Here is a 24,150-nt window from a genome sequence, read left to right on the forward strand (position 1 = left end):
TGGCCTCAGACACATGACACTTACTAGCTGTGTGACCCTGGGCAAGTCACTTAACCCCATTGCCTAACCCCCCCAAAAAACAAAAAAAATGTGGGTGTATGTAATACTCAGCTATATTATACTATGATATTTCTCTTACTCAAAATAATATAATATATAAATATAAAATGTATAATAGTCTCATTTCAAAGACAGTCTCTACCAGTCTCAAAAAAGTAGAACCTTTAACTTGTTACTTTTTGATAGTAAAGCTAAATCTATATACTAATACATGCAAGTCAAATCCTGCTATACAAGTACCTTGTCAATTATATTTTCAGTGTAGTGAAAACTTAATAATCTACATATGTGTGGCAAATGTGAAACCTGAAACACAAAATACTTAATTTAATTAGAGTTTTAAATAAATTTCTTCCTTCATTCAAGTTTTATTTCTTTTCTATTTCTTTTGCTGCTTCTTCAAGGGAAGTTGCACAAGGTGGAGTATTTGGACAGTATCTATAAGTGCTTGTTTCATTTCCCAGTTCTGCTAACTGTTCCAATGAAGAAACACAGGGATAATGCTCTTTTAACATATCTAGTAATTTGTAAAACTTCTCCTGAAGATGTTGAGAACACCCCACTGATGTCGGAAACTTCAGGTAGCTTAAATGAAGAACTATTTTCATCAAAATTTATCTTCTTTTTCACATGTTGCAAGTATGGAAGGGTTGACACATTATATTGAATGACACTAGTTTTCTTATTAGGAATCTCTAAATCACTGGTTGAATCTTCTGATTTATCTTCTTGCTTCTTTCAATTACATGAAGTTTTATATTCCTTGTTTTATGATCTTTATCTTTTGATTGTAAATTCTCTGCTGCTAATGTCTCATCTACATCAATTCTATCCTGATTTATAACTTCACTACCTACTTTCTTGACCTCTTAATTAGCTGGAAAAAAAACCAAACTCATCAACATTCTCAACATAAACCTGCACTTAACTCTTCATTGTTAGTATGTTTTCAAGTGCGTGTTGCATTTCTTCCTTAAGCTGCACACCTGAAGAAATGGTTCCTGCATATATTGCAATATTTTCTATAAGGTTGTAATTAGGTCAAGGCATGCAAAGAATACCCAATACTTAACAAATTTGTAGGCGTCTGGAATTTTTACAATGAGCTCTTTCAGCATTGAAAATACTTCTTTCATTCACATCCTTTATTAATTAAGCTCAAGTATTCAGAAAATATTTTGTTAATTTTATCAGTGAATAATCTTTGCTCATCTTCTTCTGCAATGGTGGTCCAGAAAGATTCAATTGGTTTTTCTTCTGGCAATTCCATCTTAGGTGAAGCAGACAGACCAGATATAGGTGGTTTTTTAATTACTCTTCTTTTGTCACTTTGTCACTCAACCAAGATGAGCTCTTCTGTCTTCTGCTGATTCTTTAGTTAATGTATATTTTCTCAAATTAATAGGTGTTTTCATTAAAATATATCTTCTCTTATCACTAGTTTTGGAATCTTCTCTGAATTTGATGCTGAAAGTTAAAATAGCTTTGGCTTCAAAAATTCAAATGGTTACAGCTCCAAATGACCTATGTTTCCATGGTGCTTCATTTTCTTTTTTTTTAACACTCATTTTTAAAACTCTGAGCTCCAAATGATCTTCCTTACTCCCACCCCAGGCCCCCTCATTGAGAAGGCAGTCATTTTGAAATAGGTTATGCATGTGTAGTCATACAAAACATTTCCAAAATAGTCATATTATGAAAGAAAACACAGACAAAAAACTCTAAAGAAAAATAAAATAAAAAAATATGCTTCAATCTATACTCAAATACCATCATTCTCGAAGAGGATCAAAATGACATCACTATGTTAGAGTCAAGTAACAGTGTGTCTGATTGTGGCTTATCTGACCAATATGAGCTTGGAATGCTCTACCACAGGTTGAGCACAAGTAGTTCAACATTTGGGGTGGATTCTCTAAATTTGTGGATCCCACATTTCTTTTGAGCTATTTCAATTCTGCTTTGCTCATAGAGCACAGCACCTTCTCTGATGAGGGCACACCATGCTGGACGGTCCTGTGCCAGTGTCTCCCATGCCACACAAACAATTCCAAATTTCTTGAGACCTTGAGAGTGTCCCTGTATCACTTCTTCTGACCACCATGTGAGCACTTGCTCTGTGCGAATTCTCCATAAAATAGTCTTTTTTGGCAAGCATACTTTTTTTTTTTTGCATTTGAACAACATGCCCAGCCTATCATAGCTGTGCTCTCTGCAGTAGAGTTGGGATGCTTCACAGTTTAGTTTGAAAAAGCACCTCAGTATCTGTAGCTTATCCTACCGGGTAATCTTCAGAATCTTTATCAGACAACTTAAATGGAAGCAATTCCATTTCCTAGCATGGCACTGGGACACTGTCCAGGTTTCACAGGTATACAACAATGAGGTCAGCACAATGGCTCTATAGACCTTCAGTTTGGTAGTCAGTTTAATACCTCTTCTCTCCCACACTTTCCTTCAGAATCTCCCAAATACTGAGCTAGCTCTGGCAATGTGTGCATCAACATCATTATCAATGTTTACCTTCCTAGAAAGCATAGTGCTGAGGTAAGTGAATTTATCCACAGCATGCAAAACTTCTCCATTTGCTATAACCAATGGTTCCATGCATAGGCAGTGTGGTGTTGACTAATGGAGTACCTGTGCTTTCTTGGTGTTGTTAGGCCAAAATTAGCATAAGCAACAGAGAATCGATCCATATTTTGTTGCATCTCAGCTTCAGAGGCTGCACTGAGTGCACAATCACCTGTGAACAAAAAATTATGCACCAACACTCCCTCCACTTTGGTCTTGGCTTGTAGCCTTTTCAAATTGAAATGTTTGTCCTTATTGACATTGAAGGCTTTTGACAACATGAAAACATCATGCTAAAAAGCACAGGAACAAGCACAGAGCCTAGTTTCACTCCTTTGGTGATTAGCAAAGCATGAGAGCATTGTCCATGGACAAGCATGACATCATGAAATACTGCTGACATTGAGTACTGATGACCTTCAGGCAACCAAATTTTGACATAATTTTCTATAATCCCTCACAACTGACTGTATTAAAGGCCTTAGTCAGATATACATATGTGGTGTAAAGATCTCTATTCTGCTCTTGGCATTTCTCCTGGAGTTTTTGGGCAGCAAATACATATCACCCATTCCTCAGCCCTTTCTTAAGGGTCAGTGTGGACTGGCTCTCAGGTGGATGACTATCTTCCAGGTGAAAGATCAGTCTATTAAGAAGGACTCTGGCAAGAATCTTGCCAGCAGTGACTAAAAGAGAGATTCTTCCTGTGATTGTCACAGGGCAATTTATTTCCTTTACCTTTGTAGAGATGGACAATGGAGGCATCCTTGAACTCTTGGGGGATAATCACCTCTTGCCATATAACCTGGAAAATCTCAATCAGCTTACGTACGAGATATGGACCTCCCCCACCCCACCTTATAAATATCAGCTGGAATAGAACAAGTACCAGGTGTTTTGCCACACAAAAGGAGCCTAATGGCATTCAAAATCTCTTCTTCAGTTGGAACTTCAACTAGGGAGATATTCACTTCAACCTCAGGTAAATGCTCATTGGCTTCAGCCTTGATTGATGATGGCCTGCTGAGAACACTATGGAAGTATTCAGCCCATCTCTGTAGGATCATGTTCTTATCACTAATCATTGTGACTCCAGCAGCACTGAGTAGTTGAGATGTTCCATAGCTCTTTGGCCCATAAAGGCTATTGTCTTCAGGGCATCATAAAAATGCTTTGGATTGTTACTATCAACATAAAACTGAATACCATCTGCCTTCTTACTGAGCCAAGCTAAGTTTCACTTGTACTTTACTTTTGAGGAGTTAAATGGTGCCTACTTAGGGATGGAGGAACTATCCTGCTGGTAAACTCCATGGGGTTCTCATTTTTCATTTAGCAGCTTCTGAATTTCCCCATCATTTTCATCAAATCAGTCTTGATGTTTATGAATGTTCTGATCCAAATAAGCAAATACAGTGCTGTACACCAAGTCTCTGAAAGCTGGCCCCTCTTTTTCTGCTCCACTGTGCTTAACTTTGTGTTGTCTAAACTTTCCCTCCAAGTTAGCAACAAACTGTTCCTGCTCAGAGAACTGCTCTAATCTGTTTACATTAATTCTTCTGGTAGTCATTTTGCTTGGGGCCACCACTATTGTTGAATGTGAATATTTTTTGGAGAGGATAAGTCTATGATCAGTCCAGCACTCTGAACCACACATTGCCTTCGTCACTCACATCCTGTCTGTCTCTTCTTATAATCACATAGCCTATTAAATGCCAATGTTTGCTGCAAGGGTGCATCCATTAAGTTTTATTGTGTTTAAGTAAATGGAAGACAGTGTTGGTGATGAGAAGGTCATGAGATGCACAAGTCTTCAGTAGTTAGTGACCATTGCTGTTGCTGTTTCCAACTCCATTCCCCCCTAGGACTCCCTGCCAAGTCTGGTAGTCTGAGACTACTTTAGCTCTAAAGTCACCTAGAATTATAAGCTTTGATTCATGCGTAAATTGAATTTAAGTGAGGCAGAGTTGCAGGAGGTTGTTAGCCTCACTCTTTCTTCCAGTCATCATAGTTCAGTGGCAGTACAGAGTCAAGATGACTGATGATGGCTCAAGATGTAGTGGATGACCTTGGTGTCTTTAATTGCTGAGAATAGCTGTCATTCACAGCTGATCATCTTACAATATTGCTGTTACTTTGTACACAGTATATATTTCACTTTGTATCAGCTCATGTAAGTCTTTCTAGGTTTTTCCAAGAGCATCCTGTTCATCACTTCTTTAGCACAATAGTATTCCATCATAACCACTTACCACAATTTGTTCAACCATTCTCCAATTGATGGGCATTCCCTCAATTTCCAATTCTTTACCACCAGAAAAGAGCTGCTATACATATTTTTGTACATATAGATCATTTTCCTTTTTTTTTTTCTCTTTTGGGATAGTAGTGGTATTGCTAGGTCAAAGGGCATACATGGTTCTGTATTTTTTGTGTTTCCTTTACCAAGTTGTTGACTCTTTATTCATGATTTTCATACATCACTCTTATTTTTCTTCCCAATTTTTCCTCTACTTCTCTTATTTGATTTTCAAAATCCTTTTTGAGCTCATCCATGGCCTGAGACCAATTCATATTTTTCTTGGAGGCTTTGGATGTAGGAGCTTTGACTTTGTTATCTTCTTCTGAGTGTGTCTTGATCTTCTATGTTGCCATAATAACTTTCTATGCTCAGCATTTGTGTGTGTGTGTGTGTGTGTGTGTGTGTGTGTTGATTGCTCATTTTCTCAGCCTATTTCTTGACTTTTAAATTCTTTGTTAAAGTAGGCTTTGCTTCCAGGGTGAAGGGTGCTGTGTCCCAAACTTCTGTGCTTCTGTGCTTCCGTGCAGCTGTTTTCAGAGATACTTCTAGGGACCTGTAAGTTTTCAGTTCTTCCATGGTGGTCTAATCTAAGAAGAGGTGTGCTTACTACTCTCCTGGCCTGTGTTCTGGTCTGTGAATGACCACAAACACTCTTTTCTGCCCTGAAACTGTGATGATGGTCCCTGCTCCACTGCAGTCACAAGTTAGGGTGTGCTAGTGCTTCTCTTTGCCCTGGGACTGCCACCCAGGGCTGTGATCTGGATCTGAATATGCGCAAAGCAAAGAGTCCTGCCTCAGTGCTAGCAAAGAGACCCTTGCAATCTTCTTCCGACCAGTTGTTCAAGCTCCTTACCATCTGTGGGCTGAGAGCTCTGGAAGTAAATGCTGCTGATGAAGATTCAGTGCCTTCTAAGGCCTGCTCCAGGTTTGCAGGGGCCAGGGCTGTGCTGGCACAGTCTGTGTTGGACTGTGTTCTCACCCTCCTGCAACAGACCTTTCTTGCAAATCTTCCAAGTTGTCTTGTGTTATTTCATTCTGTCTTTTTGTGGATTCTGCTGCTCTAGAATTTGTTCAGAGTCATTATTTAAAGGTATTTGGAGGTGTTTGGGCGGAGGGAGAGCTTAGGCAAGTACCTGCCTTTACTCCATCATCTTGGTTCTGCCTCCCTGAATTTGTTTCTCATTTTCTTTGATAGCAGAAATCAGGTTTATTTTGACATTTGATAGAACTGGCATCTTTGATAGTTCTTTTTATGATGCTCCTTTAGGATAGTAACAATGACAGAGGTTTTACCAGTGGCTTCTTTCTCCTTGTTCTAGATAGAATCAATCTAGTTTTTCCTGAAAAAAGCTGTGAACCAGAATTAAGGAGAGGGGAAAGTTGCACCATCCCCTTGCTCATTCTCAGTGACTCACCTGAGGTCCCAGCTTCCACTGTTGTAATCTCACAGGCCCTGGGACGCAGCCTACCTACTCTGACCCCACACTTTTAAACAGAAGCTTGGACTTCTGAATGGGGGGTGGTGGTGATTGTTACAGCAGAGAGGAAGGAATGGGAAGTGATGACAGGGTTTGGGGGTAGGGGAGTCGGGGCAGAAGATGCCTCTAGGGTCTCCTCAGCATCTAATCCTGCATCTTTTCAGCTACCAGTTACAGGTTTAGTCTCCAGTAGTTTAGGTTGATGGTTCCCAATGCTAATTAGCTGAACATTTGTACCAGTGTTCTTCTCTCCATGATTCAACGATGATACAAGTTAGTCATACAGATTTAATTGACTTTAAGAAAGGGATATTTACTAAGATAGCAAAGTAAGAATGATTGGAAGGAAGGAAAAAGAAAACCATTATTAAATACTCTCAGCTTGGTGCTATGCTAAACATTTTACAAATATTATCTCATTTGATGTTCATCACAGCCCTGGGATGTAGGTGCTATTATTAGCCTTATTTTAAAGCTGAAAGAACTTCAGACAGACACAGGTCAAGTGATTTGCCCGGGGTCACACATTTAGTAAATTCTGAGGCTGTGTTTGAATTCAGGGCTATCTGAATCCAGATCCAGTGCTCTATCCATTGGTCCATCTAGATGCCTCTGTATTAATACAAAACATCTTTCCAAAAGTCTATGATATTCTCCCACAAGCACATCTAGAGTCTAGGGAAAGCATACTCATATGTCCAGATCATAAAATGATAACTCAATGCTTCTCAAAGTCTTTTCAATGGAGTCCATGAGATATCCCCACTTTTTTTCTTCTGCTCCTTAAAATAACCTTGATTAATCCATTCATTATCCTATGTTGTCCTTTCTCAATTCCCTATGCAGATACTGTCTCCCTATACTGCTGTCCTGGGACAATGCTAGGACATGGATGGAATGATAGAAAGTTTAAAGTCCTTTAATGTGTATAAGGTTTGCTTTTAGGGAAGGTGATAAAGGAGTGGGGTTCTCTTTCATCCCAAAATGCTTTCTCTTCAGGAATTTGGCTGAAGTGCTTTCCCCTGACTTTCCTCTCACGCAAAATCTCTCAATTCTGGAATTGAGTTTATATTTTATAGACAACTCACAGGCATAACAAGGTTTCCTTAGCTGGTTTGAATACATTTCATGCACAAAATTGCTCTAGTTCACCCAATAGCTTTCAAGGGCATTTTATACTTAGCCTAAAGTCTTTGACTGATTTATCAAATGATTGAGGTACATTCTCATTTGGTTAAAGTTGAATGGAGTAACTGATTCAGTGACCGCTACCCTTACAAATGCATCCTCAGTTCTAACTCCTCAAGTCCCCCATGTCAGATTAAAACTGTGTACTCTGCACAACCTATCAGGAAGGGCATATATGTGCATGTTCCAAGGTATGTCCTAGCCTACCTGGCCAGTCCTCCAGTACAGCTATTCAGAACCAGTATAGTGTGCTGGGACTCTGAAGAGCTCTATTTTAGTCCTAGTTCTCCCATTTTCTAGCTGTGTGACATCATATCCCCTGGGTTTATCCATGCCTTTCTTTTTTCCTAAAGGATGATTTCTGGAATCCTTCAACTTGAATTATAGTCATCTATGATTATTGAAAACTGAAAGAGTATTGTGGAGACATGAGTGGCTTTGAAGTCATAAGTCCTGCATTCAGATCCTGCCTCTGGCACTTACACTTGGGAAAATCACTTCAGGTCTATGAACCTCAGCCATGTCTTCGAAATGAGAAGGTCTTCAATTGATAAATGGTCAAAGATTATGAATAGGAAGTTTTCAGACAAAGTAATTAATGCTATATATAATATGAAAAAATTCTCTAAATCATTATTAATTAAAGAAATGCAAATTAAAACAACTTTGAGCTACTACTTCACATCTATCAAATTGGCTAATATGACAGAAAAGGAAAATGACAAATGTTGGAGTGGATATGGAAAAATTGAGATACTAATACACTGTTGGTGAAGTTGTATACTGATTCAACCATACTGTAGAGCAATTTGGAACCATGCCCAAAGGGCAGTAAAACCATGTATACCCTTTGACCAAGCAATACTGCTGCTAGGTCTGTATCCAAAGAGATTAAAGAAAAGACAAAGGACCTATATGTACACAAAAATTTATAGTAGCTCTTTTAATGGTGGAAAAGGATTAGAAATTGAGGAAATGTCCATCAGTTAGGGAATAGTTGAACAAATTATTGATATGATTGTGATGGAATACTATTGTGCTATAAGAAATGATAAGCAGGATGCTCTCAAAAAAATCTGGAAAGGTTTACATGAACCGAGGAAAAGTGAAATGATCCAAATCAGGAGAACATTGTACATAGTAACATCAATATTATATTATGATCAACTTTAAATTATTTAGCTTTTATCAGCAATACAATATAAACTACCCCTATAATTTCTAACATTTTTTCTGAGTCAATCATTTTTAATGACCGAGTGTGTCTTATCACAAGGATGTGAAATATCCTATTCTTCTGAGATACTTCCAAAGGGTCTACCATTTCCAATCTTTCAGCATACTTTCTTTTACAGAATGATTAGAAGCATCTGTTGCCTCTTTTCATTCCTTATTCTCTCAACTTGAAGCTGCTCCCAAACATTGCTGGTGGGATGCCCTAGATGTTCTGGAGACAGTATATTTTCCCTATCATAACTTGCTTCTAGGATATGTTCTCCATGTAGATGAGTATGCTGGGGTGTTTGATAGACGTGGTTACAGATCAGAACAACATATGAAAAGCCAGAAAAACTTTGCTCTCAGATGGCTTTGTTTTGAAATCCTAAGCTATATCTTAAGGGAAATTTGTTGAAAGGAATGATATCTTTCATAGCAAGACAATGTGTTGTTTACCATAAAAAAATAGAACATGAAAACTATTTTACCTAGTTATATATAAAAGAAGTTATTTAACACTGCTATATTAAAGAAATTACCTTGTCTCATCCCCCAACCCAAATACCCAACCTCAGTTATATTGACTTCATTTTAAAGATAGTTCAAGCAATGACTTGGTTTGAGAAGCCGAAGTCAATCATGATGAGGAGGAAAGATAAATTACAATGGGGACACAGAGCAATCACAAACCTTTCCTCCTCATTAATAGATAATAATTAATAGATAACTCTCTCAGTTAAGAGACTTCAGACATTGGTACTACAACGCTACTACTTTCTGGAATCATTGGTTTTCAAGTAATTGAAGAAGTCCTAAGTTAAAGAAAGAAAAAAAACAAAGAATAGGATGCTAGCCCACTAGAAAGTTTGCTTCTAGGTAGGTAGGTGGTTTAGTTGATAGAGAGTTGGGTCTGGAGTAAAAATAGACCCGAGTTCAAATCCAGCCTCTGACATTTACTAGTTTTGTTACCATAGGCAAGTCATTTAACTTATTTTGATTACCTCAGATATGTGGGATAATAACTTTACATGGTTTTTGGGAAGACAAAATTAAATAATGTTTCATTCTTTCCTTTCTTTTCTTGAAATGTCTTATTCATGTCTGATTTTCTTGATATTGGACAAGAATTACAAGAAAGAAAAGGTCAACTGTTTAGCAGATGACCTGTCTAGACTGATGTTTTCTTTTTCCACGTGTTCCCATTTAAAGTCTTCTACAATCTGAATCCCACCTACCATTCCAGTGTTACATTAATGCCTCTTTTAGATATTATCTCTTCCTGGTAAACTCACCTGTTAGCTATGCCTATTCATAATCCAATCTAATATATATGCATGCAGGGAGGGGAAGCCAGCCCCTCCAAATCTCCTTATTTTGATTTTACCTCCTTAGATACTTTGGGGAATTTCCCCTTGGGTAATAAGGGGATTCTCTCTGTTGAACTGAAGCATCTTACTTCCAGAGGACAATGTAATTACTTCATTTTTTTCTGGCAAATTTAATATTTATAACTTCACTTCTATTTATCTGTCTCTGCCTCTGTCAGTCTCTGTCTCTGTTTCCATCTTTTTCTGGCTCTCTGTGTTTCTGTCTGTCTCTTCCTCTGCCACTCTGTCTCAATGTCTCTTTCTGTGTCACTCTGTCTCTTTGTTTCTTTGTCTCCATCCCTGTCTCTTCTCTCTATGTGTGTCTCTGTATCTATCTGTCTCTCTGTTTGTCTTTGTCTCTCTGTCCCTCTGTCTCTCTCTCTCTCTTTCTTTCTCTGTCCTCTTATCTATTTTTCTCCCTCAACTACCATGTATTACTTTTTATATACTTGGTGTAAGATCCTTGAGGATAAGGGGTATTGGGTTTTTATCTTTGTATCTCCAGAATCTAGCATTTTGGCTATTGTTATTTGAATGCAACCCTGTGTTAGTGACTATGTCCACCAGGGGATGGAGAGAATTGAGTAGATAGTCAATCAAAGGACTAGCAGACTAAGGTTGGTTCAGAGACCTACTCCCAGCTCCCTTCTTTGGAAAAAAAAAGAAGAGTTATTTCTAGAAAATGGTAATAATTGGAAGGCCTGAAGAAGCTAGGACAAATGAATGAGACATAGGGGAGTAGAGATTTTAATCATGGTAGACACTGGAGGATAGCTGAAGTTTGAGCCCAAACAGCATCCCAGCATATTAAAGAAATTACTGAAATAAGCAATGGCAGATATCACACCTCCATCAGGGCCATGGCAATCTGTGGGGAGCTAGGACCATAATTGCAGAGCTAGCCAACAGTCATCCAGGGTGGAGGAATAGAGCTGTTGGTGAACCTCTCAGAGAGTTATACCTCCCTGCCCCCTGTTTTTTTGGGGGGCCTGAGCATCACTTCTCTGTTTTTCCACCCTGCACATTACTTTGTCTAGCTCAGCACAATGATTAGGTACAGGCATGGCTAGGCTGAAGACAAGAAATATGATCATCTTTGCCAGTAAAAGGGACCCACAGTACAAAAATGATTAAGGGACAGAGATGCAGTTATATACCCACACACAAAAGAGGGATTGTGAAGCAAGAAAGACTCTCAGAAGTGTCATGATCAGTTGATAGGTTGTAATTCAAACCTCTTGTTGGAACATTTGCAACTCCTGATCATTAATTATTTTAGATTTCATTTTAATTGATTACAATTGTTCAAAACCAAATGGAATATTTCCTTTCTCTCTTTTTCTCTCTGTGTGCTACTCTTGGCCAAACTGTTGCTGCTGCCTCAGATACTATATTTACATATATCATATTGCTCAGATGCCCAGAAAGAAGGAATTAACATCTGCATTCAAAATCTCACAAGTTCCTGTACCAAAGTACAGAAGGTATAAACAAAAGCAGGTCACAGTTCAAACATAGGTTTACCTTGAGGATCATGCATTTACAATTCTGGAGTTCTTATACTCATCCTTACTTATCAAGGACAATAGAAGGTGGCTTCATGGTGTGTGAATTACTCCTTGAGTATATACATTGAGTTCTGGTTCAGCTGCTACTTAAGAGTATTTATGTGCAGGGGCAGCTAGGTGGTGCAGTGTATAGAGCATTGTCCCTGGAGCCAGGATGACCTGAGTTCAAATCTGGTCTCAGACACATAACACTCATTAGCTGTGTGACTCCGGATAAGTCACTTAACCCCAATTGCCTCACCGAAGTGGGGTAAAAAGAGTATTTATATTCAGGAAGAGGATATCAGTACTTGCTCTGAAGTGAGAAGGAGAAACCTATGCATTATGTATTCCTAATGGGGTATTACATTTTTTTCCCTACTTGTCCCATAATGGGAGAAGGGACTGACTTTACTGAAGAAACTAGGCATCCTCTTCCTGCCTCCTCACTTCCCTAAGGCTGTTTTAATCTGTGGCTACCTGTTTTTTGTAAATGTTATTTTTAATGTATTTTTCTTTCTAGCTGTTGTAACAAATTATAATCTGAAGGGTTATTTGAATCTGTGTCAGTTTTGCTTGAATATTATTGATGTAAGGAAGGAAGAGAAGTTTAGCATATTCAATATGTTGAAGTTTTATAAACCTAACTTGGGTTTTTTTTTTTTTTTGTGGTGCAAGACAGTGCATTAGAGGTAGAAAGAGAAAAATAGTTGGAGGCTGATTCTTATGGAGATATGTGTTAGGAAGCAAGCATTACAGGCTAAAAAGGTGAAAATCACTGAACATTTTTCCTCACTAGGCTTACCATATTGAATGACTGGATTTGAAAAGAAAACCATGTTTCTGAGGAAGGAGGGAGCTAAAAGAAGGCTGAAGGAAAAAAAAAGATGAAGTCTCCCTCCCAAGCACATTGACATCTCAGTCTGTTTTCCTCTCAAGTACCACCAACTGCTGACATTTCCAATAGCTTTATACCATAGAGTCTGTTTTTTGAATTTTTGGAGATATAGATATCTATACATATAGATATATGTGTAGATATCTATATATCTATATCTATATCTATATTTATATCCAAAAGCACTGTCTCTCTATGGGGAGAGAGGGAGATAGATAGATAGATAGATAGAGAATTTTACTTTTCCAAGAATGTTTCACAGATCATAACCAATGAGTCATACTCAAATGTCTTCCTTAACAACAGGAGTGCCTATTCATTAAGCATACAGAATTAAGCTACACATTGATCACATTGGGGAAATTTTAGCTCAAAGACAATTATGCAAATCAATGTTCAGTAAAATAGGAAATTAGCACACTCAGATAACTGCTTTATGTGGGGAGCTGTTTTAATAAATTCCACCTCTAATCCATTCTTCAGGGAGAAAGGTGAGCACTATGACCAAACTTGCCTGTCAACTCAATCTAGGGAGAAAGTGAACCTTCTAAACCAATCTGCTTTCCTATAGCAGGAAGGTGTAAGATGTATTTTTTTTGGAGGGGTCCATGGTATTATTTTTCTACCATAATTGATCTTAAAAATATCACTACTTAAACACATTAGCTATCTGTTGTGATCATTATAAAATCATAGATGAAGTGATGAAAAGGATTTTGGAATCCAGCTATTCTAACCCTACCTGCTATTTTAGGATAAGGAAACCAAGGCCCAAAGAAGTGAGTTGCCTAAGGTCATATAAGTACCTCTTTTCATGACCACCTCCAGGGAGGAGAAATAGAAAAACTCTTGTAATTGTTGGAGCTGAAATTCTAATTCAAGTCATGGCATTTCACCGTACTAATGCTGGGTAGCATCAGACACTGCATGGGACAAACTGTGCACAATAAATTCTGAAAATCACTAGCCTTATCATTTGGGATAATTTCAGAACAATGTAAAACTACTTGCTCATAAAAATATCTAAGTCTACCAGAGTCCAGAACTACAGATGACAGAGATTTCCTACTACACCAATAAATATAGTGTAAAAGTCTTATTGATGTACCCACCATTTTTATGCAACTTTTTAGAAGTAATGCAGTACAGGGGAATGGGCTGTTTGATGATCTGGGTTTGAAATCTATCTCTGTAACATAATACTTGTGGATGTTGTAGGTAACTTGGTCATAGGACTTAGAAATCACAGATTTTCTGATTCAATTGCTTCATTTTACTGATGAAGAGACAAAGGGCTTGAGGGAGGTATCTTGGCCCAGGTAATACAGATAGTCAGTAGTTGAACCAGGGAATTACAAATGAGACTTCAGATTTGAAATCCCATGTTGTATCTATTCTTTTTCTTACACTAAATATACTCTCTCTTATATTTATATACTTAATTCTCTTATACTTACACTATTTGAAGTTGAGAGAAATTTACCTTGGAAGCTATGGACTACATTCTGCCTGTATAGAATCCAAAGTACAGATGGGGTTATATAGTTGTTCCAGCTCTAGGTTTTGGTTTTTATTGTTTGTTGTTGTGTTGTTTTGCTTAATTGGTGGACTGTAACATACTGTGAACCAATTCTGATAAGAAGCTAGTGTAAGTTTAGTATAGGCATAAGTATAAGTCATATTAGAGGTCTGGTGCCCTGAACTAAGAAGCGAATAGGATCACTTTATGCTGATATGACTAGACCACTTCTGAATCATTGTGTTCAGTTATGGATATCACATTTTAGGAAGGGCAGTGATAAACTGAAGATAATCCATAGGAGGGCTACCTAGATTGTGAAGAGACTTAAAATCATTCTAGAGAAAGTCAGGTCAAACTTAGAAAAGATGTTTAAGGGGAACATAATATGTTTTCAAGTATCTGAAAGGTTGTCTTGTAAAAAGGTGTCATGGGCTATGAAAATAAACTGTAAAAAGTCAAATTTAGACTTGATATTAAGACAAAAATACTGCAGTCAGATCCATCCAGGGGTGTGCTATTAAATGTTTAATAACCAGTTGTCTGGAAAAAACAAATATTTTCACGCAAGATAAATTTTTAAGTTTAATCAACATCATTAGCACTTTTACCTCAATTTCTTAACCTTTTGACAATCAACAAAGCAATACACCAAGCCCTGATTTGTAGCTTTTGCCTATTTCTGAGATGTAAATGTTCACCCTTAAAATTTAACAATTGATTGTATGAACAGGTTTTAGACCTCACCAAACTGTCCTGGGGCTTCCTAGCAGGCAGATTCTTCTCAGGTCCCACCCACTGACTACTAGAGCTCTTTAACCAAAGGCTAGATGATGTTTCATTGACTATATTTTTGAAGGTATTTCTTTTTAAGTACGGCCTAGAGGAAATCAGTTTTGGGCCCCTCTCCACCCAGCTCTGTGATTCTCTGATTATGGATAGAGTTTTGTCCCCCAAATCTTAACAGTTAACAGTTGGATAAGTTCTTTTTATATTATTGTTATTATTATTAATGAGAGAAGGAAGGGAACTGTCCTCCAAGAAGGAAAATAGTGAGCCCCTAGTGAAGTGAGACTCTTTGGGAGGCTTCTTCTGTAATCCATTCCACTGTTGCTAAATATTCTTCTGGTACCATGGCTGCAGCAAGATCAGCTCCTTAGGACCATTATTATGATTTCAAGATGAGCTACACGAGTCTCAACAACAGCTCATATTGATGCCATACATTATAGCTTCCAAAATACTCCCAGGCTGTGTAGGATTGTGTGGTAAATGGCATATTATTCTCTTCTTCTTGTAAATTAAAGAAGAGGAAACAGAGAGGTTAAGCAAGTAAATACCAGTTAGAAAATGAACCCAGGCATTCTAACTCCCAGTTCATGCTGTCACTTACAAACAGCAACCTCAAAAATCTATCTCTACTTGAAAACACAGGAATGTAATTTATGAAAATTATATCAAATTTGAAATACACTGAGATAATTTGTTATTTAAATAAAATTTGTATTTAATCATATTATGAAGTGAATAATCCCTTTTAAAACATGAGTAATCATACATTAATTTATGTTTTTGTCAAAATCATATTGGTATGCATTGATTTTTAAAACAATGTAAAATACATTTTAGAGTTAGAAAGAACACCCAAAGCAATTTGGGACACTTTATTTTACTGATAAGGAAACTGAGATTCAGAGTGGTTAAATGAATTGATTAACATCAATTCCATTCATTTTAGTATAACAGTCACTTATGAAGTGTTTACCATGTGGCAAGCATTGATTGTGTTTAGTACTGGGAATTTAAAAAAAAATGGAAAATAAGTCTGGGTCCTGAAGGAGCTTATATTCTAGTGAATGTCATACTTCATTAGTGGTTATTGATATGTTTGGAATTAGAGCTTAGTTCTCTTGCCTACTGCGGGTCAAGTGTTTTTTTTTTTTTCTACTACCTCGCAATCTGTAATGCCATGAAAGATGCTAAAAGTCCCTTCATCCTCTCCACTCTCCCCTTTTATTTTTGGTGATTGAATATTCTCCTTCACTCTTTGGTATGAAAAGTTGAACTTGAAAAGGTCTTTAAAAATGAATATGCTATAAATTATTGAATTGCAAATGCTAGATAGAGAGAGCACATGGTATTGCTAACATTTTAAATTGCATACATACTCTCATGTTCTGTTTCCTAGGAAATGGTCACTGCTGAGTTTTATACAAGGCCTAAAACAACGTATATTTTAACATGAATAAAAGTTTAAGTGCTTAAATATTCTATTGTCACAACAAAATGAAAACCCAAAGACAGATGTGTGTGTGTGTGTGTATGTGTGTGTGTATGTGTGTGTGTGTGTGTGTGTGTGTGTGTGTTCTGATAGTGCTATAAGGGGCAGTGGCTAATTTCCATGGATTAACACATGGAAAAAAAATTTAGTTTTAAGTGACATTAACCCAAATATATATAGTAGGTGACTACTTGTTTAATGTAGATTTCATGTCACAGAAGGTAAATAATACGTGCTTTAAAAAGGAATCTCTTTCTAAATATACTTACTCAGATGCAATTAGCAAATATATTGTTTCTATGTAGCTGTTCTATGTTTTTTTCTCTCAGAGTGAGAGAGAAGGAAAAGGAAGAAGAAATTAAAATTTTTAAGTCAACTCCATTCCAAAAGTAATCAACATAAACAGGCTGTTCAAAAGTAAATACATTTCAAAGCTACAAAATGAACTCCAAATATTATCCATAGTTCAAAATGACCATATTTTTAATTAGCTGGAGATGGAATAAAAAATGAAGGCAGAGAAAGAAGTTAGAGGAGGGGAAGGAAGAGAAACAGAAAGAAATAGAATGGGAATGATATTTGTCATCACTTTATAGGATTTGTAATAGGCGATCAGCCTTAAAAAGACTAGTCATCTACTACAGTTGTTATGCCTGCAAATGCAGTATTTGCTACCAGGGGGACAATGGCTCTTATTAATCATGATTAATTAATCTGATTAATTAATCATTAAATTAATCATTTAATCAGTAAATTACTAAGAGAAATAAGAATGACAAAAAACCAATATCTTTATTTTTTTTTTTTTGGTGAGGCAATTGGGGTTAAGTGACTTGTTTAGGGTCACACAGCTAGTAAGTATCAAGTGCCTGGTCTGAGGCCAGATTTGAACTGAGGTCCTCCTGACTCCAGTCCCAGTGCTCTATCTACTGCATGATCTACTGCCCCACCCCTTTTTCCCATTTTTCTATTAATTTAAAACTTATGAAACTGGGAGAATGCATCATTTACTGTCTCATTAATACTTTTATTTCACACACGAAGTAAAAATAAAGATTAAATATATATAACCACATAGATTTAAGTGAAATTTTTTTTCCCTTAAATTTCAACTGTTATTAATACTTATTCAATCTAACTTTGATTTTATGTCCTGGGATTAAATAAAATGTGTCTTGATTCCCTCCAGGAGACCAGTTTGATTTCTGCCTCTGTCACTTGTGACCTCTGATAAGTTACTTTGCATCGTTGACCTTCAATGTGACTCTCTGTAGTATGACTTACAACAGACTATCACAATTGGGAAGGAGCTTAGAGATCACAAAGTTAATTTTAGAGATGGGAAAACTAAGCCTGGCTATGGGAAAAATTTGATGAAGATCACATAGTAAATTAATTGCTACACTGAGTGTAGAACTCAACTTCCCTGACTCCTGATCCAAGTCTTTTCTTTCTCCCATCCTTTGACATCCTGGTTCTAATAAAGTATTCTACTATAATTTTATCATCCTCTCTATCTCTGTTCCTACTGATTTGTTCCCAAAAACTCTCTACCCCCCTTCCCCTTTTATAAGAATATCTGGCTTCTTTTAATAATGCTTTGATTAGTTAATGGAGGTAAGCTACTTGCTTTACAAGACAGTAGAGAGGAAAACACTTTGTGAACTGTTATTTAAATGTGAGTTTAATTATTCCTACACTCTTTTGAATCCTTCCAGGCAGTATTTGTTCTGAAGATACTTGATGGTCTAGGGCAACTGATCAATGGCATTGCTTCAGTGCTGGGGAAAAGATTGCTAGTTCACCCTATTCCCCCTTCTTCAGGCATCAGATACCTCTAATTGGCCAGTCAACCTAACCATTCTACTCAGAACATTATCTGTTCATGCTTTAATATCCAGTATTTTTTCACCTGCCTCAATGAGTGAACCTCTACTCCACACACAGATTTGCCTTTGCTTCAAGCCCCTGCATGTTTCTGTCATGTTCCCTGGAGGAGAGGAACAGAAATGAAACCTTAATAATAGCTAGTATTTAAAAAGGCTTCAAGAATTGCAAAACATTTTACATACATTATTTCATTTTATTTTCATTGTAAATCTGCAAGGTGAATGTTAGAAGTATCATTATCTCTATTTTACAAACGAGGAAACAAAGATTAAGTGAAAATAATCAACTTTAACATAATTATAAAATTAGGAAGTGTACAAGTTGAGGTTCAAATACAGTTCTTCCTTCATTGAAAGTTCAGGACTCTCAACTACATCACATTTTATGATGTACTGAATTTACACATTTCAGAATTTTTCCATAATATCAGTCTCCTTATAATCAGGAAATTATTGCTGTGACTAGCAGGCTAAATCAGGTTGAGGGTAACTGACAGAACTCGAACCCATCAGTGAGCCAGCGGGTCTTTATAAAGACTTTCTCTGGCTGAAGGGGAAGATGAGAACAATTTGTTCTAACGGCCATGAATATGCTGAAGCAGGTACTGCGGAGCACTTGTGGCTTGGTCAGGCATCAAAGATACCTCATCAAAGATCATCCACTGCATCCTAGGCCATTGCCAACTGTCTTGACTTTTGTCTTACCACTGAACTTCGCTGATACTGGAAGAGAGAGTCAGGCTGATGACTTTGTATACCACTGCCTCACTTAAATCCAATTCACTCTCAAGTCAAGGCATCTCCCCGTGATGTTGCCGATCCTCTTCAAAAAGGAAGGGTGAACAACAGCAATACTCTGTGGCAATAATTCTTGTATATACTCTCAACATGCCCTACATCTCTATCAATCAATAAATCAATCACAAAGCATTTGTTAAGCTCCTACCATGCACTCAGCTCTGTGGAAAGTAATAGGAATATAAATACAAAGAAATAATTCTGCTTTCATTGAGCTTATTCTCTAATGGTAAAGGTAAGTACATATATATATGCAGAGAAATGGACTAAATATAATTGTATATCTTTATCTATCTTTATTTCTATATCTGTCAGTCTTTCCACATCTCACAAAACAGTTACATACAAGGCAGTTTGGGAGTGAAAGCATTAGCATTTGGGGAAATCAGGGAGGACTTTATATAGAAGGTAGTGCTTGAGTTGAGTTTTGAAAGAAGATGAGAATACTTGTAGAGGTGAAGAGGGAATGAATTTCAGGTATGAGGGACAGTCAGTGCAAAGCCATAGAGAGAAGAAATATAGTATTATGTTTGCAGAACACAGTTTGACTGTATCATATAAAGGAGGGGGAGGGGTATACAATGATGCTTGAAAGATAGATTAGTTTCAGGTTATGAAGGGCTTTAAAAACTAAACTGAGGAGTTTACATTTTATCCTGGATGCAATTGTGAGTCACTATAGTGGACTGATTAGCAGAGATAAGTGGTTAGTTATATGCTTAAGAAAAAAGTCCCTTGTGAGTGGAGCTAAGATAGCAGAGTAAGGGCAGAGAGTTGTCCCCCTAACCTTTACGTAATGACTCTAAGCAAATTCTGGAGTGACAGAACCTACAAAAAGATGGAGTGAAACAATTTTCTAGCCCAAGACAACTTAGAAGGTTGGCAGGAAAGGTCTGTTGTACCAAAATAAAGGAGGAACACAGTCCAGAGCAGGCTGTGCCATCACAGACCTGGCCCCAACAAACCAGGAGCAGGCCTCAAAGTGAATGAATAAATGGCAGCAGTGGCAGTTTTCAGACCTCTCAACCCAATAATGGGATAGGACAACATCTTTACCAGTGTGTTGAGGGTGCCAGTGGTCAGGGCTGAAGCAGATAGACTGACCGATCCAGACAGATGTAAGTATATAGATATAAATGATAGAGAGCTAGGTCTTTATTTCTACCCATATATCTGTATGAAAATGTTTGTGTATATATATTTCCTTCTGAATATTAAAAAATAGGGACATAACAGACTTTTAATAAGACATTAACAAAATGACTTCCTCTAGGAGCAGGAAGAAGAAAAAATGCACTTTTTTATGTCACTGAAAGTTATACTTCAACACATGTTTGATAAATGTGACTGTGAACAGTCAACTACACTTGCCCTACTAATAGATTAAGTAGGTAGCAGCCCGTATATCATTGGATGGGCTCAGGGGAAAAAATGTCATGTTTACTTTTGGAAAATACAGCATTTGGAAAATACAGTCTGTAGCATTCAGGGAATAAATTTCAAAGGACCGTGAAAATCTTATTTGGAGTAGAGGATGATAAGTGGGCAAATGTTTACCTAAGGAGGAATAGTGACTACTTACCAGGGGAGCAATGATTAAAACAAAACAAAACAAATCAAACAAACAAAAACACTTGAAAATAGGACCCAAAACAACCAGTGGCAAAGACAAAAACATTAGTCTGGGAAAATGGATAAGCCAAAGTTGGAGGGACATAGAGCAGACTTCTTCCTTGAGTCTCCTTCTGGCTTCCTCCTTCTGATATGTAATGGACGATTCATTGGACGCCAACTAGCTCTCCCTTAGAAGATGAGCAGAATGGTTGACAAGAGTCATTTGGACATATCAGGAGAATAAAGGCCTATTTTAATTTCATGTTGTTGACTATTGTTCTGTATCATTTGCTTTGAAATTCTGGTTGACTTAGAAAATGAAACATCCATGGAAGCTTCTAAGTGGAGGAACTAAACAGATATTTACTCCAATAGTACAAGGGACTTCAGGGTAGTTGAGAAGTGTCCACAATGGGAAAGGGCCTAAGGAAGATATATCTGTATTAGGTTTTTTTTTTTTTCTGATCAAATAAAAAATATTAACCCATCAACCTTAAGAAGTACTTGGGATTTTATTAATTAGATCTAGAAAGCTCTGTTAAAGTAAACATGTTTCTTATTTAGGTATTTAAATGGATTTGTTATCTCATTGATGTGAAAAAAATCTATCAGTGCACCACAAAACTACGTGAATATGTGAATATCAAAAATGCCTTTTCATAAGTCTTCCAGAAATAATCGATACAAATCACTGGAAATCCTCTAGTTCTTGTCAGGAGATACAGTGTGGCATGAAGGCTTTCCATTCATTGTATTCAAATATGACCAAAAGACAAGATCACCTCTATCTCTGTCATGGATGTTTTTGATATGCATGTCATTGTCGATAACATATTGCAACTTACTGACGCCCACTATGAGGACTTAAAACCAAAAAAATATAAATTCAATTGACCTTTGGATTCTTTGTAATTGACTTGCCTTGAGATGCTGATATAAGGCCCTTTGGGAAAGCTCCGGGGCCAAGAAAGGGACCAGGAAGAAAGTGGCCTGGATTTGGTGCTAGATCAGGTCTTTCTAAGGTATCATCAGAGCTCTTAGGTTGGTGGTTGTATTGAGACTAACACAGGGCTTCCTGAGAAGGACCTGAGGTGAAAACAGAGGCAGATAACTAATTGGAATAGATGAAAAAAAAGCTACAATGAAAACAGTTGCAGCTTATTCACGATTGTCTGTTGTAAAGAATAACTCTATAGGATCTTTCAAATTAAATAAACATGTACTTGACTATTTAGTGACTTCAGTGCAAAGAGTGGAATAGAGAGGATGGCAGGATATATGAAGGAAATTGTTAACCAACAATTAGGAATGGATAAACAAAGACTCTAAAGGAATTTCATACTATGTCGACTTTCTTCAAGAAAAGAATCAGAAGGTGTTGAGAAAGGTTGCACAAAACAACATCATCACAAAAATAAAAATGATTTTCTTCTAACAAATAGAAATTGTTCATTAATAATATGAGCATCATTCTTGAATCTGTGTGCAGTTAGACCACTGATTTGTTAGAGGAAAGATAAAAATAATATAAATCTGAAATAAATAAAAATGAGAATGTGATATGCAATTAAAACAACTCCCTCAAATTCCATTTAAATGAGTGATTGATGATGACAAACATGATGTGGATGGAAAATAGGACATTGGAACAAACTAAAATAATTTCATGCAGAAGTTTAACTGTTACAAATCAATTGTCAGAACACAGAGACAAAAGAACCTAAAAAGTACCTCAGTCAACAAATACTTGACTAAGTTGCCAGGAAAAGAGCTATGACAGCCAAGGATAATATGAATTTAGAATGGAAACTCAGTTGTACAATCTTAGGGAAAATAATGATGACAAATAGTGATTTTCATCGCCTCAAAAAAAAAAAAAGACGTGGCAGAGGTTAAAATCGGTTTAAAGATGACAAGAGATCCTGTTAAGCAAACTTATCCTGAGGTCATTTACAAATAAAAATGGAAGGGTAGAAAACAGAAAAAAAATTGAAATGGATCTCCAAAATATTAATAGAAAACTTTATTTTTTCTTTCTACCCATCAATTAAGTAGAATCCATACATTTGGACTCTAACCTCACATTCTGAGGTACACTTACAGAATAGGTCTTTCAGATGATCAGGCATCATATACCATTTTCTTTCTCTTTTGCAATGTCTTCACAGGCCTAGAATGTACTTTCTTTAAGAAAATTCTCAGGACAGCGAGGTGGCACAGTGGATAGAGCTCTGGTCCTGAAGTCAGGACGACCTAAGTTCAAACCCAGCCTCAGATACTTGACTCCAGCTTACTTAGCTGTGTGACCCTAGGCAAGTTACTTAACCACATTACCTGGACAGAAAAAAAAAATTATCCTGATCTTCCAGATGCTATTTCAACTACCAAACAAACAGCCAAAAAACTTGCCTTGCATTTATTGTGTGTGTAGGATAGGGGGATTGTTAGTATGTTTGTATAGGTGTACCTTTTCTCTGTTAGAAGAATATAAGTTCCTTGAGGGCAGGGATAGATTTTTTTTTAATTTTTATTTTATATCTTAAGTGCCTAGTATAGTATCTGGAATATAAGAGGGTGAGATGAGATCTAGAATTATTTGGAATAGAGAATTCCTAAGGGGGGGGGATTCTTATTAATGATGTTTGATATCTCCTATGTAAATTATAGCTTTAGAGCTTTGCCTGGGGGACATTGAAAGGTTTAGTGACTTGCCTAGAGCCATACAACTAGTATATGTCAGTGGTAAAACTTGACCCAAGGAATTTTTGATTCCAAGGCTAGCTCTCTGCTTTCTATAGCATATTCTATCTTATCCAGTAGTCAATGTCAGTAAATCACTAAGCATTTTTTAACTACTTAAGTGTCTCAGGTAGTATGCTAAATTCTGGGGATATAAAGGCAAAAATGAAACAATACTTCCCTTCAAGGAGAAAATTCTTTTGGGGAGACACATTAATAAATAAGTATAAACAAAACATATACAAGGTAAGTTTTGGGGAGGGGACACTAGAATCTCTGGGATCAGAAAAGGCTTTATGTAGAAAGAAGTAATTAAATAGAGTTCTGAAAGAAACAAAAGATTCCAAAAGATGGATGTGAGGTGGGAGATCATTCCAGCCATGGGGAACATCCAGTTCAAAATGTGGAAAGAAGATAGAGATAAAGTGTCATGTGTGAGGAATAGTAACAAGGGAAGTTTTGATGACCTGAAGAGTATAGAAAGAGAGTGCTGTATAAGGTTGGAAAAGCAGCTTTGGGTCAGATTGTTAAAAAACAAAAAGCCAAAATTAAGAAGTTTATATTTAATGTTAGCTTTTGGAGATAATCAATCAGGGAAGGTACATGTTTAGACATGAACTTCAACAGCTAAGTGGAGGAAAAAAAACTGGAAAAGCACAAAACTTGGGATAGGAAGAT

General features: G+C 36.9%; 1 pseudogene; it reads right to left on the bottom strand.

Annotated features, from left to right (window-relative positions):
• Positions 1-428: 428 nt before the first annotated feature.
• The window catches only part of LOC114054035, a 194,959-nt pseudogene continuing 171,237 nt past the window's right edge, over positions 429-24,150 (bottom strand).

Source organism: Vombatus ursinus, unplaced genomic scaffold (genome assembly GCF_900497805.2).
Source record: "Vombatus ursinus unplaced genomic scaffold, bare-nosed wombat genome assembly UNPS02014812.1, whole genome shotgun sequence".
In the NCBI taxonomy this organism is placed as follows: domain Eukaryota; kingdom Metazoa; phylum Chordata; class Mammalia; order Diprotodontia; family Vombatidae; genus Vombatus; species Vombatus ursinus.